The following is a 16,719-nucleotide window of genomic DNA, read 5'->3' on the forward strand; positions in this document are numbered from 1 at the left end:
TTGCATCGTATGGGAGGCGCGTTCTCAATCTCGTTGTACAATGACAATAAAGACAAATTATATTGTATACTGCATTGTTTTGTGAGAATCCGAAGTTTTTCACTTCACTCTAAATGTTCAAGTCTCAAATTCTTAAGTAATAATAGTGCAATCTCGAGCAGAGCATACTGAGAATACCACTTTCATGATCACGAAGTGTATTTAAATTTACTTATAATTAATTTGTAATGATATTCTTGCTGTAAATTGTTATAAAAGTATCAATTATTACGTAAATATATATTTTTGTCTCCATGCCAAAACAAAAGCTGATTAATTTACCAGTCAAATAAAATGATGTCTGACAGAGCTAACAAATCCATCCTTTTGCACAGTTTCACTAAAGGCTATTTACTAATATGAATATCTTTAAAATTCTGCAAGTTTCCATTATATAAAATATTCAGTCATAATAGATACTAATGAACAAATCTCTATAAAGAAATTAAGCATAGTTCACATAATTTTCTACTCCATCTACGTCATAAGTATTGCTTCACTGGGGAATGAAATTAAATGGAAAATATAGGATATTGATGTGGCAGCACACATACGATAGAAATGTCAGCATATTTCTTAGACGATTTGAGGGCAGTACAGTGTGCAACTGTTAGAGGTATTGCCTCACAGGGCCAGAGACCCAGATTCAACCCTGACCTTGGGTGCTGTTTGTATGGAGTTTGCATGTTCTCCCTGTGACCAAATGGATTTCCTCCAGGTGCTTCAGTTACCTCCAACATCCCAAAGAAATGCAGGTTTGTCGGTTAATTGACCTCTGTAAATTGCCTCTAATGCGTTGGGATTGCAGAACAAAGTAGGATAACAGAACTAGTGTAAACAGGTCCTGTTTCCTTGCTGTCAATCTAAACTAAATTTGGCATGTTCACAATGATTTTCTCTCAGTTTTTCAGGCACTACAGAAAGTATTTTGATGAGAAGCATCAATATGGCAATTGCTCTGCTCTTGACTGCATGAACATGCAGAGTGGTGAACACAGCCAGTCCATCACAGACCCATCACTTCCTGCCATCCAGTCCATTCTTATGGTGCATTGATCAGGAAGGCTGGCAATATTGTCAAAAAGCCTGTTACCCTGGCTGTTCCCTTTTCTCTCTTCGACCTTCTGGAAGAAGATACAGGAGTTTGAACATCCAAACTAAAGAACAGCTTCTTCCCCACTGCTATCAGACTCCGGAACCAATCATTTTTATCACACTCCCTACCCAGAATTGATGCCACGTGCACTCATCTCTGCTTCAATCGGTTATCGCAATATCAAACATTAATATTTATTGTATTAAATTGCACAACAATCTTGCACCATTCAGCTGATTTGCACTCATTGTTGTATTTATGATCACTGTATGTACACTGTTTACTCTGAGCTTAATGTGAACAAGAAATTTCACTGAAACCTGATGTATATGACAATAAACTAATCTGACCTTATCTAAGTTCACTGTCTTAAGGGTCGTAATCTTGACAGGACAGATCAATTATATCACTGCAAATCAGAATGGCAAATTAGAACATATTACCATGAAAGGCAATAGGGAAATAAAATGACTTGATTGATGTACACAGGTTCTTGAAGATCCATTCCATTCGCTGACAATATTATCCCTTCTCCTGTTTATGTGCAACATATCCATTGTTATTAATCATAAGGTCAAGCCTGCAACCTACTATAAATCTGTGGCGTTTCTCAACCTGATTGGACCATATCTTCACTGACTATTGGGTGAGCCACAGCCTTCTTCAATTAGAATTACAATATTATTAAATGATTGTACAAAACAATTAAGTATAAACAACATGTTCTCTCCCTCCATGCCTTACTTAATTCCCAGGAAGAAATTATCTTAATATTGGTAACCTATGATCATCTGATTTACAGTAATTAATTCAGCTGTGAAAGGAATGGCAATAACTTGAGGTTTCTCTCTGTTGATAAACGACAGCAGTCATTTTAACTTTTCACAACAAAGTCCTCATTGAAAACAGCAAGTTATATTTCTGAAGTCCTCAATTAATTTTACAGCCTGCAAACCTATTCTTAGCATGTCACTACTCTTTTCAGGATAAATGTCCGCTTGTTTCATGTCACCGCTGGACTGAAAATTCTGCCTCCCCAGCCATAAAGTGTGAAGGCAGTGTATGTTTTAAATAAGAGCCCAAGACTCTTGATGGATCATTTCATTGCATCAATTTCCCTACTCAGTGATATGTTATCCTTTTCTCCAATAAGTTATACATTTTACAAACAATCTCCAGCTCCAAACAGAAATACCATTGGAAATGGTGGGTGAAAATACATGTTTGTCCATCCTTCTACGATGAGTAAGACACCCACTTGATGATACCCGGTAGAGACAGTCACACTACCACGGTGCATTATGCAATTTAAAGGAATGTTAAACTTGTAATTCTTTTCATTTTTCTGAATGACAAACTGGACATCACAAAATGAATCAGTTGTTGTTCTCAGTCTTTAAAGGCTCTTCATGGCATGTGTTGAAGCACATTTTTTCCAAAACAGAAATCTAAATTTTAAGATTAAGCCCTTTCCCAGATAGTGGTAAGATGTTTGTGGGCAGGGGTGAACCTAGCTCTTCCATGTCCCACAATGCTCAATGTGAGGATGAGTTTGCTTTGCCCAAACAGATCCTTAAACTATTAACATAAATCAATTTCTAGAGAATACAAAACACAACTTCAACAAAACAAGCTTCCACTGGACACAGAAGGTAGTTGAGGCCAGTTCATTGGCTATATTTAAGAGGGAGTTAGATGTGGCCCTTTTTGCTAAAGGGATCAGGGGGTATGGAGAGAAGGCAGGTACAGGTTACTGAGCTGGATGATCAGCCATGATCATATTGAATGGCGGTGCAGGCTCGAAGGGCCGAATGGCCTACTCCTGCACCTATTTTCTATGTTTCTATGGATTATTGCTGCCACTTTTGTCCAGACCTTATGAAACAAGGCACAGTGGTGCAATGGTAGAGTTTCTGCCTTACATCGCCAGAGACCCAGGTTCGATCCTGACTACATGTGCCTGTACAGAATTTGTGCACTCTCACTGTGACCATGTGGCTTTTCTCCAGTTTCCTCCCACATTCATAATCCCGCAGGTTTCTGTTAATTGGCTTCTGTAAATTGACCTTAGTGTGTAAGATAGAACTAGTGTAGGGTGATTGATGGTCGGCATGGATTCAGTGGACCGAGGAGCCTATTTCCACGCTGTATCTCTAAACTAAACTAAATCCTTCTTATTAGGAAAAAAAAAAGCACAGAAAAACCTCTCTAGCCAAGATCTCTCAAAACGTTTTGGCTGTCCCACATAAACATTTAAGAAGCATTTTCAATAACAGTACATTCAGGACCATATGTGACAAAGTTACTGGAATAAAAGCAATCAGAATCCATGGCTTTAAACACAATGTACAAAATCAAGGTCATGTTATGGTTTACTTATTGGTTCATGCAATGTGAATATCAAAGAGAAGGCCACTGTATATCCCAAAGATAAACACAAAATGTTGGAGTAACTCAACAGGTCAGGCAGCATCTCTAGACAAAAGGAATAGGTGACTGTCCATCTACAAAATTTGCCTGAGCAGTTTGCCAGAACATTTCAGAATATTGGTAGTCTTGGAGTAACACTCCACTGTATATTGAATGTTGGTAGTCTTGGAGTAACATTCCCCTGAGTATCAGAACTCCCCTGATATGATTTTAATAACAATGGAATTTCTGCGTCCATCTGAACAGGCAGATGTAACTTTCATTTAATATCTCAAGTAATATCTATGGAAGGGTACAGATTTTTTAGTGAGTGAGTAGGAAAATAACTGCAGATGCTGGTATAAATCGAAGGTATCACAAAATGCTGGAGTAACTCAGCGGGTCAGGCAGGATCTCAGGAGTGAAGGAATGTGTGACTTTTCGGGTCGAGACCCTTCTTCAGACTGATGCGAGGATCTTTTAGTGAACTCTTCCGAGTTATTTTGGGGGACAAATAACTGTAGGACAATTCACTTGGAATACTTCCATTGTCTTATTCAAAAGACTAAGCAGAGAAATTTCTGGATTGTCCAAGTTGAACCAAGTACCTAGATCCTGGCCTACTCATGATGCATGCCAAAAGAGCAAATTGTTTAAGATGATGGAGAAGCAGCTACTATTGCCTCAGCTGAGGATTAAACTTCAACGTGGAGAGTAACAGACAGATTCAGCACCATCTGATGATATGTCCATAAGGCAACTGAATAATGAATCAGTCCATGCTCAAACTTTGCACATCCGGACAACATATGTGCTAAAGGAATAGACTGAAACCAATTTCTTTTAGGTACGGCTTTTGAAAATACCAGTTTTCTTCATGCTTAGTTTAAAGCTCTCCAGAAGTAGCCAATGATATACTTTGGCCTAATTGGCACATTATGGTTGAAGGATTTCATTGTAACTTCCATCAGATTGTTAGTAAATTAAATTCAGTTAAAAAAATTATGCCAGTTGATTTTTGAAAAGAAAAGCAGATTTGGAAATCCAATGAAGCACCAATTCAGATTCCTTAAGAAAAACCCTGATAAACATTAGGCCTGTTTTGGTCCATTCCATTAACAGACATTTACAGTACAATTAGAAAATTTTCACCAGTTTAACAGCCGTAGTCCCTGGAATTAAGAGCTTTAGGATGGGCTCAGAAGTCGAATCTTTATTGAGTTGGCCAGCTGAAAAAGAAAGACTGAAAGTTTCTGAAGTATGCAGAAAGAAAATCATTCACAAATTTAAAGCTGACCAATCGGGCAGCACAGTGGTACTGTTAGGAAAGCCTCGCAGTGCCAGAGATCCTGACCCTGGGTGCTGTATGTGTGGAGTCTGCACACTCTCCCTGGGACCACAGGGGTTCCACCCATTTCTTCCCACATCCCAAAGATGTCAGGATTGGTAGTTTAATTGGCCCCTATAAATTGTCCCTGAGAGGAATTGATGAGAAAGTGGAGAAACTAAAAAATAGGATTAGTGTAAATGGATGGTTGGAGGACAGCATAAAACTCGTTGGGCTGAAGGACTTGTTTCCTTGCTGTATTTCTGTGTGACTCTTAACTTCAGAGGGTCTTTCAGACAAAGGCGGGTAAATTCCTTTCTGCGAGAACTTCATCCTCAGTCAGTAGTAGGTCTCATACCTAAGAGGCCGTGGATTCAAATCCCACTGCAGAGAGTTAACAGTGCAGGATGGAGGGAGAATTGCACTTTTGGAGATGTCATCTTCAGCTGAAATATTAAATGGAAATTGCATCTGCCTGTTTAGATGGACGCAAAGAATTCCATGTTGCTAATAAAAACATAGCAGGGGAGTCTGGCCAATATTTATCCCTTAATAAACACTGGTAAATATCAAAGATAGATCCTTCTAAAGGGTCCCGACGTGAAACATCGCCCATCCTTTTTTTCCAGAGATGCTGCCGACCCGCTGAATTACTCCAGCACTTGGTGTCTATCTTCGGTATATACCAGCAGCTGCAGTTTCTTTCTACACACTGGTAAATATCAATTTTGCATCGCTATCACGTTGCATTTTTTTAAATGATGTATGCAAAATTGTTCATACATCAAAGAAAAAAATCAAAAGATAATTTAGGATAATTGTTAGATCAATGCTCAAATCTCTCCCTAATTACTTTTAAAAAATGTGCCAGTGAATCGAATTGGCTTCAAAAAGATTATCAGTTTTGTAATTTTGGTCTTAAGCAAGTCAAGAACCTAATATTCTGTTGTTCAGTCCAAAAGTAGGGCTAATAATTTTCTATCGAACTCAAAACTCAGTAACCATGAAAACTTTAGCAAAACACAAATGTTGGAAGAACTGAGTGTGTCAGGCAGCATCATGGCGGGAATGGACAGTTGGCAATTTCTGACTCCAATCTTCAGTCTGAAGAAGGGTCCCCAACCTGAAACATCGTCTCTTCATTCCCTCTGCAGATGCTGCCTGATCCACAGAGTTCATCCAGCAGTTTGTGTTTTGCTCAAGATTCCAGCAGCTACAGTTTCTTTTGTATTAAAGGAAACTTTCTTTATTCCTTAAAACAAAAGCTTATAAATTCCTGGGCAAAATGCCTTCCAGAAGAGGGGAAAATTATCTCAATGAAATTCGTTGGTACCGCAGGATATTTCACTGTGAATTACATATTCATTTTCAACACAATGATAAACCTATTACATGCCCCCATCTGAAACTGTGCACCCAATTTTATAGCACGGGTGCACCCAATTTTATAGAGGCTTTACGAATTGACAAGACCGCAATACCAGCAATGTAGACACAAGGAACTGCAAATGCTGGAATCTTGAGTAAAATACAAAGCATTGGAGTAACTCTGGGTCAGGAAGCATCACCAGAAGACATGGATTGGCAACATTTTTGTTTGGGACATCTATTACTTACCAGAGCCAGCCTCTGATCCACCCCTCATCTCTTTTCCAGCTTTCACCCCCCCCCCCCAAACTACATTTAGCCTGAAGAAGGGTCTCGACCGAAACGTAACATTCCTTTTCTCCAGAGATGCTGTCTGATCCGCTGAGTAAACTCCAGCTTTTTGTGTCTCTTCTCAAAATGAAAAATAGCCTATCCTTGTCCTCCAGAGATGCTGCTTGTCTCACTGAGTTACTCCAGCACTTTGTGTCTCACTGCAATGTTTCCTAAATTATATATGACAAAATATTAAAGATATCTAATTGTTCCTCAATGGAATATGAACTAATCTATGGCACAACTGTCCCATAACTTGTTTTCAACCATATTGCCACATGAAGACTCCATTATTGAGCCCACTGTTTCTTTACCAACTCAAAATATGTATTTCAAACCTCAAATCAAGAGAAGCAATAGTCTGGTAATTTGCCGTTCCTAATCTACATTTGCCACAAGCAATGTATTTGGTGATTTCAGAAATGTAACTTAACATCTGTGTGGTTCTGCTGCTTAGAACTTAACTGGGCTATCAGGAGAGGGAAAAACATGCTTGTGAAAATACTTGTTCCTCCAGGCAGTGGTGAAAAATGTATTCTGTAAAATGTGTAGCTGTAAAACAATTTTCAGAGTTTAGGCCAAGTGCTTTTTGACAAAACAGATTAGAAAGTCACTGAAGCACCAATCCAAATTGCTTAAAGCAGCTAATTATTTTAAAACTAATTAATACAAAATAATTTGTGAAATATAAGGTTCAAAAAGAGTAGATAGGAAAAGGCTTCAATGGAATCAATACCAATTGGGGCCATTACGGGGAATGGTTGAACAATCTTCCATTGGAGTTTGAAGAATGAGAGGTTACCTTATTGAATTTGGTTATGACGCATATCAACTCCTGCCTTGGTAAGGACCTGGACCAATTACAATTCACTTACCGTCACAACAGATCAACAGTGGATGCAATCGCACTGGCTCTCCATTCTGCACTGGACCCCTTGAACAATAAGAACACATACATCAACGCTGTTGTTCATCAACTACAGATCATTCAATGTTATCATCCCCTCTAAACTTATCCTCAAACTCAGGTAACTGGGTCTTTACTCGTCTCTATATAATTGGATTCTTGACTTCCTCATCAGCAAACTTAATCAGTACAAATTGGCAACAACACTTCCACTTCAATGACCATCAGCACAGGGACACCTCAAGGTTTGTGCTCAGTCTCCTGCTCTACTCACTCTATATCCATGACTGTAACCAGTCACAGATCCAACATCATCTTTAAATTCACCACCAATACCAACATTGTTGGACAAATAATGGGTAACAATGAGTTAGAGTACAGGAGGAAGATTGATAGTCTGAATGAATGGTGGCAGAATAACAATCGTTCTCTCAATGGGATCTAATTGTTGACTTCAGGAAGGGAAAATGTAGGATCCATGAACCTGTCATCATTGATGAGTTGGTGGTGAAGAGAGTCAACTAGTTCCTGTGTTTTTCTAAAAATCTGTCCTGGGCCCAGCACATTGTTACAATCACAAAGAAACCTCATTAATGCCTCCACTTTCTTAGAAGATTGAGGATATTTTATATGTTGATGAATATTTACAGAATACCTGCCCTGATACAGGACCTCCACCCGAAACAGCGAAACTCCTTTCCACCCCCCACAAAATGTTGCTCAACTCATGGAGTTCCTTGTGTGTTCTGCTTTGTAAAACTGATGGAGTGAACAGAGGGGGAAAAAAAGAAAATAAACACACTCAGCAGCTCAAGTAGCCCTGTAGAGAAGGCTCCAATGTTTGCTTACAGCACGCTACCTCATTGGTTGTTGAAAACGTGCATGTAATGAAGATGCACAAGGTGTTGTGGCAATGCAAGTTCTTACTTTACTTCCTGATCAACCTACAGTAATAATCACCCCGATTTGCCTTATTACATAAGGTGAAACTAGAAAGTGTTCACCAGATCAAATTCTTTCAATGACTCTCCCGTTATCCAGTTTGTCTACTTTGCCAGCTTCCATTGACATTTACAGAATCACGCGTAATGGGCTTCTCTTTCTGGTTCTCTTGGCATCTCTGGTAATCCATAAGTGTCTGGCTGTGTACCCTCTACTATATCACACTTAGTTAGCCCCTCAATTACATTATATGTAAACACATTATGCTGTTGATGTTGACTGACAACACAGAGTTACCATCACCACCATCTCATACAAACCCTGCACTTAATCTAAATCACTTCTTGCTTGACAACCAAAGTTAAATGAACATGAAATTCCTCCAACTCAAAGCCTGTTATCTCCATCACAAACCCAGTTCACTGGACTGTGACTTCATGCCTTGGTATCACGGCTCAACCAGACAGCTCACATTCCTGATGTTGCACTTCTGAATGAATGAATGAATGAATGAATAAGTTTATTGGCCAAGTATGCATATACAAGGAATGTGCCTTGGTGCTCCGCTCACAAATGACAACACAAACATACAGTTAACAATTAAGAATAAAGCATATTGTACCTCAAAACAATAAGGATACACCATTACGGTCTAAACATGTGGAACTGAATATTCAGGGGTACACAACGTATAGAAAAGACAGACAGGTGGGCAGAGGGGGTGGGGTTGCTCTGCTGGTAAGGAATGATATTCATTCCCTTGCAAGGGGTGACATAGAATCAGGAGATGTTGAATCAGTATGGATAGAAATGAGGAATTGTAAGGGTAAAAAGACCCTAATGGGAGTTATCTATAGGCCCCCAAACAGTAGCCTTGACATAGGGTGCAAGTTGAATCAGGAGATAAAATTGGCGTGTCACAAATGTAATGCTACGGTGGTTATGGGAGATTTCAACATGCAGGTAGACTGGGAAAATCAGGTTGGAAATGGGCCCCAGGAAAGAGAGTTTGTAGAGTGCCTTCGAGATGGATTCTTAGAACAGCTTGTACTGGAGCCTACCAGGGAGAAGGCAATTCTGGATTTAGTGTTGTGTAATGATCCTGATCTGATAAGGGGACTAGAGGTAAAAGAGCCATTAGGAGGCAGTGATCACAACATGATAAGTTTTACTCTGCAAATGGAAAGGCAGAAGGGAAAATCGGAAGTGTCAGTATTACAGTATAGCAAAGGGGATTACAGAGGCATGAGGCAGGAGCTGGCCAAAATTGACTGGAAGGAGGCCCTAGCAGGGAAGACGGTAGAACAGCAATGGCAGGTATTCCTGGGAATAATGCAGAGGTTGCAGGATCAATTTATCCCAAAGAGGCGGAAAGACTCTAAGGGGAGTAAGAGACACCTGTGGCTGACAAGGGAAGTCAAGGACAGCATAAAAATTAAGGAGAGGAAGTATAACATAGCAAAGAAGAGTGGGAAGACAGAGGATTGGGACTCTTTTAAAGAGCAACAAAAGTTAACTAAAAAGGCAATACGGGGAGAAAAGATGAGGTACGAGGGTAAACTAGCCAATAATATAAAGGAGGATAGCAAAAGTTTTTTTAGGTACGTGAAGAGGAAAAAAATAGTCAAGGCAAATGTGGGTCCCTTGAAGACAGAAGCAGGGGAATTTATTATGGGGAACAAAGAAATGGCAGACGAGTTAAACCGTTACTTTGGATCTGTCTTCACTGAGGAAGATACACACAATCTCCCAAATGTTCTAGGGGCCGGAGAACCTAGGGTGATGGAGGAACTGAAGGAAATCCACATTAGGCAGGAAATGGTTTTGGGTAGACTGATTGGACTGAAGGCTGATAAATCCCCAGGGCCTGATGGTCTGCATCCCAGGGTACTTAAGGAGGTGGCTCTAGAAATAGTGGAAGCATTGGAGATCATTTTTCAATGTTCTATAGATTCAGGATCAGTTCCTGTGGATTGGAGGATAGCAAATGTTATCCCACTTTTTAAGAAAGGAGGGCGAGAGAAAACGGGTAATTATAGACCAGTTAGTCTGACATCAGTGGTGGGGAAGATGCTGGAGTCAATTATAAAAGACGAAATTGCTGAGCATTTGGATAGCAGTAACAGGATCATTCCGAGTCAGCATGGATTTACGAAGGAGAAATCATGCTTGACAAATCTACTGGAATTTTTTGAGGATGTAACTAGGAAAATTGACAGGGGAGAGTCAGTGGATGCGGTGTACCTCGACTTTCAGAAAGCCTTCGACAAGGTCCCACATAGGAGATTAGTGGGCAAAATTAGGGCACATGGTATTGGGGGTAGGGTACTGACATGGATAGAAAATTGGTTGACAGACAGAAAGCAAAGAGTGGGGATATATGGGTCCCTTTCGGAATGGCAGGCAGTGACCAGTGGGGTACCGCAAGGTTCGGTGCTGGGACCCCAGCTATTTACGATATACATTAATGACTTAGACGAAGGGATTAAAAGTACCATTAGCAAATTTGCAGATGATACTAAGCTGGGGGGTAGTGTGAATTGTGAGGAAGATGCAATAAGGCTGCAGGGTGACTTGGACAGGTTGTGTGAGTGGGCGGTAGATAAGTGTGAGGTTATTCACTTTGGAAGTAAGAATAGAAAGGCAGATTATTATCTGAATGGTGTCAAGTTAGGAGGAGGGGGAGTTCAACGAGATCTGGGTGTCCTAGTGCATCAGTCAATGAAAGGAAGCATGCAGGTACAGCAGGCAGTGAAGAAAGCCAATGGAATGTTGGCCTTCATAACAAGAGGAGTTGAGTATAGGAGCAAAGAGGTCCTTCTACAGTTGTACCGGGCCCTGGTGAGACCGCACCTGGAGTACTGTGTGCAGTTTTGGTCTCCAAATTTGAGGAAGGATATTCTTGCTATGGAGGGCGTGCAGCGTAGGTTCACTAGGTTAATTCCCGGAATGGCGGGACTGTCGTATGTTGAAAGGCTGGAGCGATTGGGCTTGTATACACTGGAATTTAGAAGGATGAGGGGGGATCTTATTGAAACATATAAGATAATTAGGGGATTGGACACATTAGAGGCAGGAAACATGTTCCCAATGTTGGGGGAGTCCAGAACAAGGGGCCACAGTTTAAGAATAAGGGGTAGGCCATTTAGACGGAGATGAGGAAGAACTTTTTCAGTCAGAGAGTGGTGAAGGTGTGGAATTCTCTGCCTCAGAAGGCAGTGGAGGCCAGTTTGTTGGATGCTTTCAAGAGAGAGCTGGATAGAGCTCTTAAGGATAGCGGAGTGAGGGGGTATGGGGAGAAGGCAGGAACGGGGTACTGATTGAGAGTGATCAGCCATGATCGCATTGAATGGCGGTGCTGGCTTGAAGGGCTGAATGGCCTACTCCTGCACCTATTGTCTATTGTCCATTGTCTATTGTCTAAAATAAACCAGAGCAAAAAAGGGACTACAGACTTTGGCTATTGAGTAGAACTATCACTCGTGGAAAAAAAAGCTGTTTTTATGTCTGGCTGTGGCTGCTTTGACAGTCCGGAGTCACCTTCCAGAGGGAAGTGCTTCAAAGAGTTTGTGGCCAGGGTGAGAGGGGTCAGAGATGATCTTGCCCGCTCGCTTCCTGGCCCTTGCAGTGTACAGTTCGTCAATGGGGGAAAGGTTGCAGCCAACAACCTTCTCAGCTGTGCGAACGATCCGTTGCAGCCTCCAGATGTCGTACTTGGTGGCTGAGCCAAACCAGACCATGAGGGAGAAGGTGAGGATGGACTCAATGATAGCAGTATAGAATTGGACCATCATTGACTGTGGCAGATTGTGTTTCCTCAGTTACCACAGGAAGTACATCCTCTGTTGGGCCTTTTTGACTGTGGAGTCGATGGTGGCCCTCCATTTAAGGTCCCTGGAGATGATGGTTCCAAGGAACTTAAATGACTCCACAGATGTGACCATGGTGTTGTTGATGGTGAGTGGGGGGAGGGGAGGGGGATCTCTTCGATATTGCACCATGATTACCATTCTCAATTGCCACTTCGGCCACATTGCCAGACTCTGATCCTACCTCAGCACATCTACTATTGAAGTGCCCCTTCGTGCCTGGTACTTCCAGATTTGACAATTTCAATGCAATCTTGAATTTCAATGCAATCTTGAATTTCAATGTAGTCTCCCCGCCCTCGATAAAATTGGGTAAGTGTAAAACTGCTCTCCTCATGCTAGGCCACACCATCAACCATCATCACAACACTCATTTGGCTCCCAATTACAGCTCAATGTTAAAATTCTTATCCTGGCTTTCAAATTCCCCTGTGCCCTCCCCTTTCTATTTGAGTAACCACCTCCATCTCAACAATTCTTCAACTCAATTGAACTGTTCACATTGTGACCTCTTTTGGAAGTGAGAATTCTTTGCAAGGAAAGTTTAAATCAAACTGCACTCCAAAATAAATTGTCCTCATAATCAATTATTTCTAAACAGCAGTGGATAATTTTTATTCCTTTAGCTTCACAATTCACAACTCTTCAACCTTTTTGTCTCACACCTTCTATCTTTCCATGTCTGCCCTTTACCCAACTATCTTCCTATCAAAAAATCCTCCTCACCTGTATAAACCTATTACCTGCCAGGATTTGTTCTGCCCCTCATCTCTTCCAGCTTTTTTCCCCCCACCTCCATAATCAGTCCAAAGAAGGGAGTCATCCTGAAACATCGCCTATCCATGTTCTCCAGAGATTCTGTCTGACCTGCTGAGTTGTTCCAGCAATTTGTGTCGCAATCTGGATTCAATGCTGCTTTACGTTCCCTCAATTCCTCCTCTTGTACTTCCACATGAATACTAACTGCTGTGAGGTTTAATCATCTGACAAGGATGACTTTACATTATCTCCTTCATGGAAAATGAGTGTCTGTGGCATAGTTATATTTCATCATTCTACATGAACCACATTGACATGGAGATGTAGATGAACATCTGCATGAATAAAAGTCTCAGTAACTTTCCAATGCCTCTTTGTTTTCTGTAATTGGTGCACAAAATGTAATATGACACTCTAGTTTTTTATAGAGGAAATGTAACAGTGTTGGAAATGGTGTCTTGTGGTAAAACCGGGTCTTGCCTGCCTTCTCAGATGGACATTGATTAATTGAGAGATACACCTTGGAAACAGTCTCTTCAGAACACAGTCCATGCCGACCATTGATCACCCATTCACGCAAATTCTATGTTTCTCATCCAATCCCTACACACTAAAAGCAATTTACGGAGAACAGTTAACCTATAAACCTGTGCATCATTGGGATTTGGGAGGAAACCAGAACACCTGGAAGAAAACCACGCAGTCACAGGAAGAACATGTAATCTCCACGCAGAGTACCCAAGATTAGGATCAAATCTGGGTCCCTGGAGCTATAAGGCAAAGGCTCTACCAGCTGTGCAACAGTGCCTCCCTTAAATATTGCAAAGAAAAGCAAAGGATTTATTCCCCATGACTAGTCAACATTACCAATTCAGACTACTTGTTCAGTACAATCCTGTTTGTAGAATTTGCTCTACACGATTGGTTGCCATATTTCTGAAATCTTATCGAAACATATAAGATTATTAAGGGGTTGGACATGTTAGAGGCAGGAAACATGTTCCCAATGTTGGGGGAGTCCAGAACCAGGGGCCACAGTTTTAGAATAAGGGGTAGGCCATTTAGAACGGAGATGAGGAAAAACTTTTTCAGTCAGAGAGTTGTAAATCTGTGGAATTCTCTGCCTCAGAAGGCAGTGGAGGCCAGTTCTCTGAATGCATTCAAGAGAGAGCTAGATAGAGCTCTTAAGGATAGCGGAATCAGGAGGTATGTGGAGAAGGCAGGAACAGGGTACTGATTGAGAATGATCAGCCATGATCACATTGAATGGTGGTGCTGGCACGAAGGGCCAAATGGCCTACTCCTGCACCTATTGTCTATTAGCACAACAGTAACTTAATGTCAAGAGCAAAATACGAGCTGCTGGAGAAATGCAACAAATCAAGCAGCATCTGTGGAGAGAAATGGGGACAATCGACATGTTCTGGTCACGACCTTTCATCTAAAACTGAGTCTTGACCCAAAATGTCAACTATCCACTTCCCTCCATTGATGCTGCCAGACCTGCCAAGTTCTTCCAGCAGCTTGTTTCTTGGTGCATATTCCAGCATCTGCAGCCACGTGTCTCTATTACATTTTAAGAATACTGTACAAAATGCAAGCTACTTCAAAGTGGTTTGGGAAGTACTACATATATGCAAGTCTCTGTCTCAGCAATCACCATATTGTTTGCTTGCTACATTATATTGATTGTGCATCTTTAACATGTGATTTTTACCCAACAGTATTTTTCCTTTAACTTGAACCCATTTAAATACCAAATTGGGGGTAAACTAGTTGAAAGTTTTTCAACACCATAAACAGGGCACAACACATTCATATATTTATCATATTATATACGACACTGCAGGAGACCATTTGGCCCAGTGAGTCTCTGATGATTCTCGGGACAATCGCATTTATTTCTCATAAACCCATCGAGTCTCCCTGATACGCTCACCACGCAACCACATTGAGGTAATATACGGTTGTTAATTCACCTGACAACCACTTTCCTTTAGATTGCAATAGGATGAAAAGTTAGGGACGTTAAAGTCAATAGCAAAGAGAACAAATGTTTTCACGCATGTACTGAAGCACCTTTCAAACTTGATCCCCAGTGTAATCCGTCCTCGCCTACAAGTAAGCACTGATTCTAATTCAGACTGAAATACTTCACTAATCAAGCCAGACAGAAAAGAAAACCTAAGTACAATTCAGTTATTTTCTCCCACATATATTAATTTCTCACAAGCAATGAATTTATTCTGAACAACAAAGCAGAGAGCATTTTGACACTCTCCTGACTACTTGAATATTTCTTAATATCTAGGTTATATCAAGATAAAAATATCTTTCAGCCTCTATCTTTTTTTCCTTCCCATCACCAAAATGCAAAAGTGGCAACAATCCTTGCGAGGAACATGTATTCAGATAATTATCAATTGTTTTCCCTAATCTAAAACATTACTCACTCATAAGATCATAAGTGACAGGAGCAGAAGTAGGCCAATCATAGAAACATAGAAAATGGGTGCAGGAGTAGGCCATTCGGTCCTTTGAGCCAGCACCGCAATTTAATATGATCATGGCTGATCATCCAAAACCAATACCCCGTTCCTGCTTTTTCCCCATATCCCTTGATTCCTTTAGCCTTAAGAGTTAAATCTAACTCTCTTGAAAACATCTAGTGAATTGGCCTCCACTGCCTTCTGTGGCAGAGAATGCCCATCAAGTCTATTCTGCCATTCAATTATGGCAGGTCTACGTCTCCCTCTTAATGGCATTCTCCTGCCTTCTCCCCATAACCTCTGACACCTAGACTAATCAAGAATCTATCTCTGCCTTAAAAATATCCACTGTCTTGGCCTCCACAGCCTTCTGTGGCAAAGAATTCCACAGATTCACCACTCTGCCTAAAGAAATTCCTCCACATCTCCTTCCTAAAAGAACGTCCTTTAATTCTGATGCTATGACCTCTAGTCCTAGACTCTCTCGCTAGTGGAAACATCCTCTCCACATCCACTCTATCCACGCCTTTCACTATTCTGTACGTTTCAATGAGGTTCCCCCCTCATTCTTCTAAATTCCAGCGAGTACAGCCCCAGTGCTGTCAAACGCTCATCATATGTTAACCTACTCATTCCTGGGACCATTCTTGGAAACCTCCTCTGGACCCTCTCCAGAGCCAGCGCATCCTTCTTCAGATATGGTGCCCTAAATTGCTCACAATATTCTAATTGCGGCCTGACCAGTGCCTTATAGACCCTCAGCATTTCATCACTGTTTTTGTATACAAGGCCTCTCAAAATAAATGCTAGCTTTGCGTTTGCTTTCTTTACTACCGATTCGACTTGCAGATGAACTTTTTTGGGAATCCTGCACCATCACTCCCAAGTCCCTTTGCACCTCAAATTTCTGGATTCTCTCCCCATTTAAAAAAGTCTACGCTTTTATTCCTACTACGATAATGCATGACTCCACACCTTGCTCCACTATGTTCCATCTGTCACTTCTCTGCCCACTCTCCCAACCTGTCCAAGTCCTTCTGCAGAGTCCCTGCTTTCTCTACACTACCTGCCCCTCCACCTATTTCCATATCATCCGCAAACTTTGCCATAAAGCCTTCAATCCCCTAATCCAAATCATTAATATGCAATGTGAAGAGCAGCGGCCCCAGCACCGATCCCTG

The 16,719-nt window shown here is 41.1% G+C and overlaps 1 protein-coding gene across 5 annotated transcripts in view; it reads right to left on the reverse strand.

Moving 5' to 3' along the window:
- Positions 1-16,719, reverse strand: part of kdm2bb (lysine (K)-specific demethylase 2Bb) — a 179,125-nt gene that overhangs the window by 158,486 nt on the left and 3,920 nt on the right. For 2 of the 5 annotated variants that reach the window (XM_078421645.1, XM_078421644.1), the window contains exon 2: positions 7,448-7,506. The exons of the other annotated variants lie outside the window; for them this stretch is intronic. The gene's annotated coding sequence lies outside the window, so the exon portion shown is untranslated. The remainder of the gene's footprint in view (positions 1-7,447; positions 7,507-16,719) is intronic. 5 annotated transcript variants of the gene reach the window in all.

This window comes from Rhinoraja longicauda, chromosome 25 (assembly GCF_053455715.1).
Source record: "Rhinoraja longicauda isolate Sanriku21f chromosome 25, sRhiLon1.1, whole genome shotgun sequence".
NCBI lineage: Eukaryota > Metazoa > Chordata > Chondrichthyes > Rajiformes > Arhynchobatidae > Rhinoraja > Rhinoraja longicauda.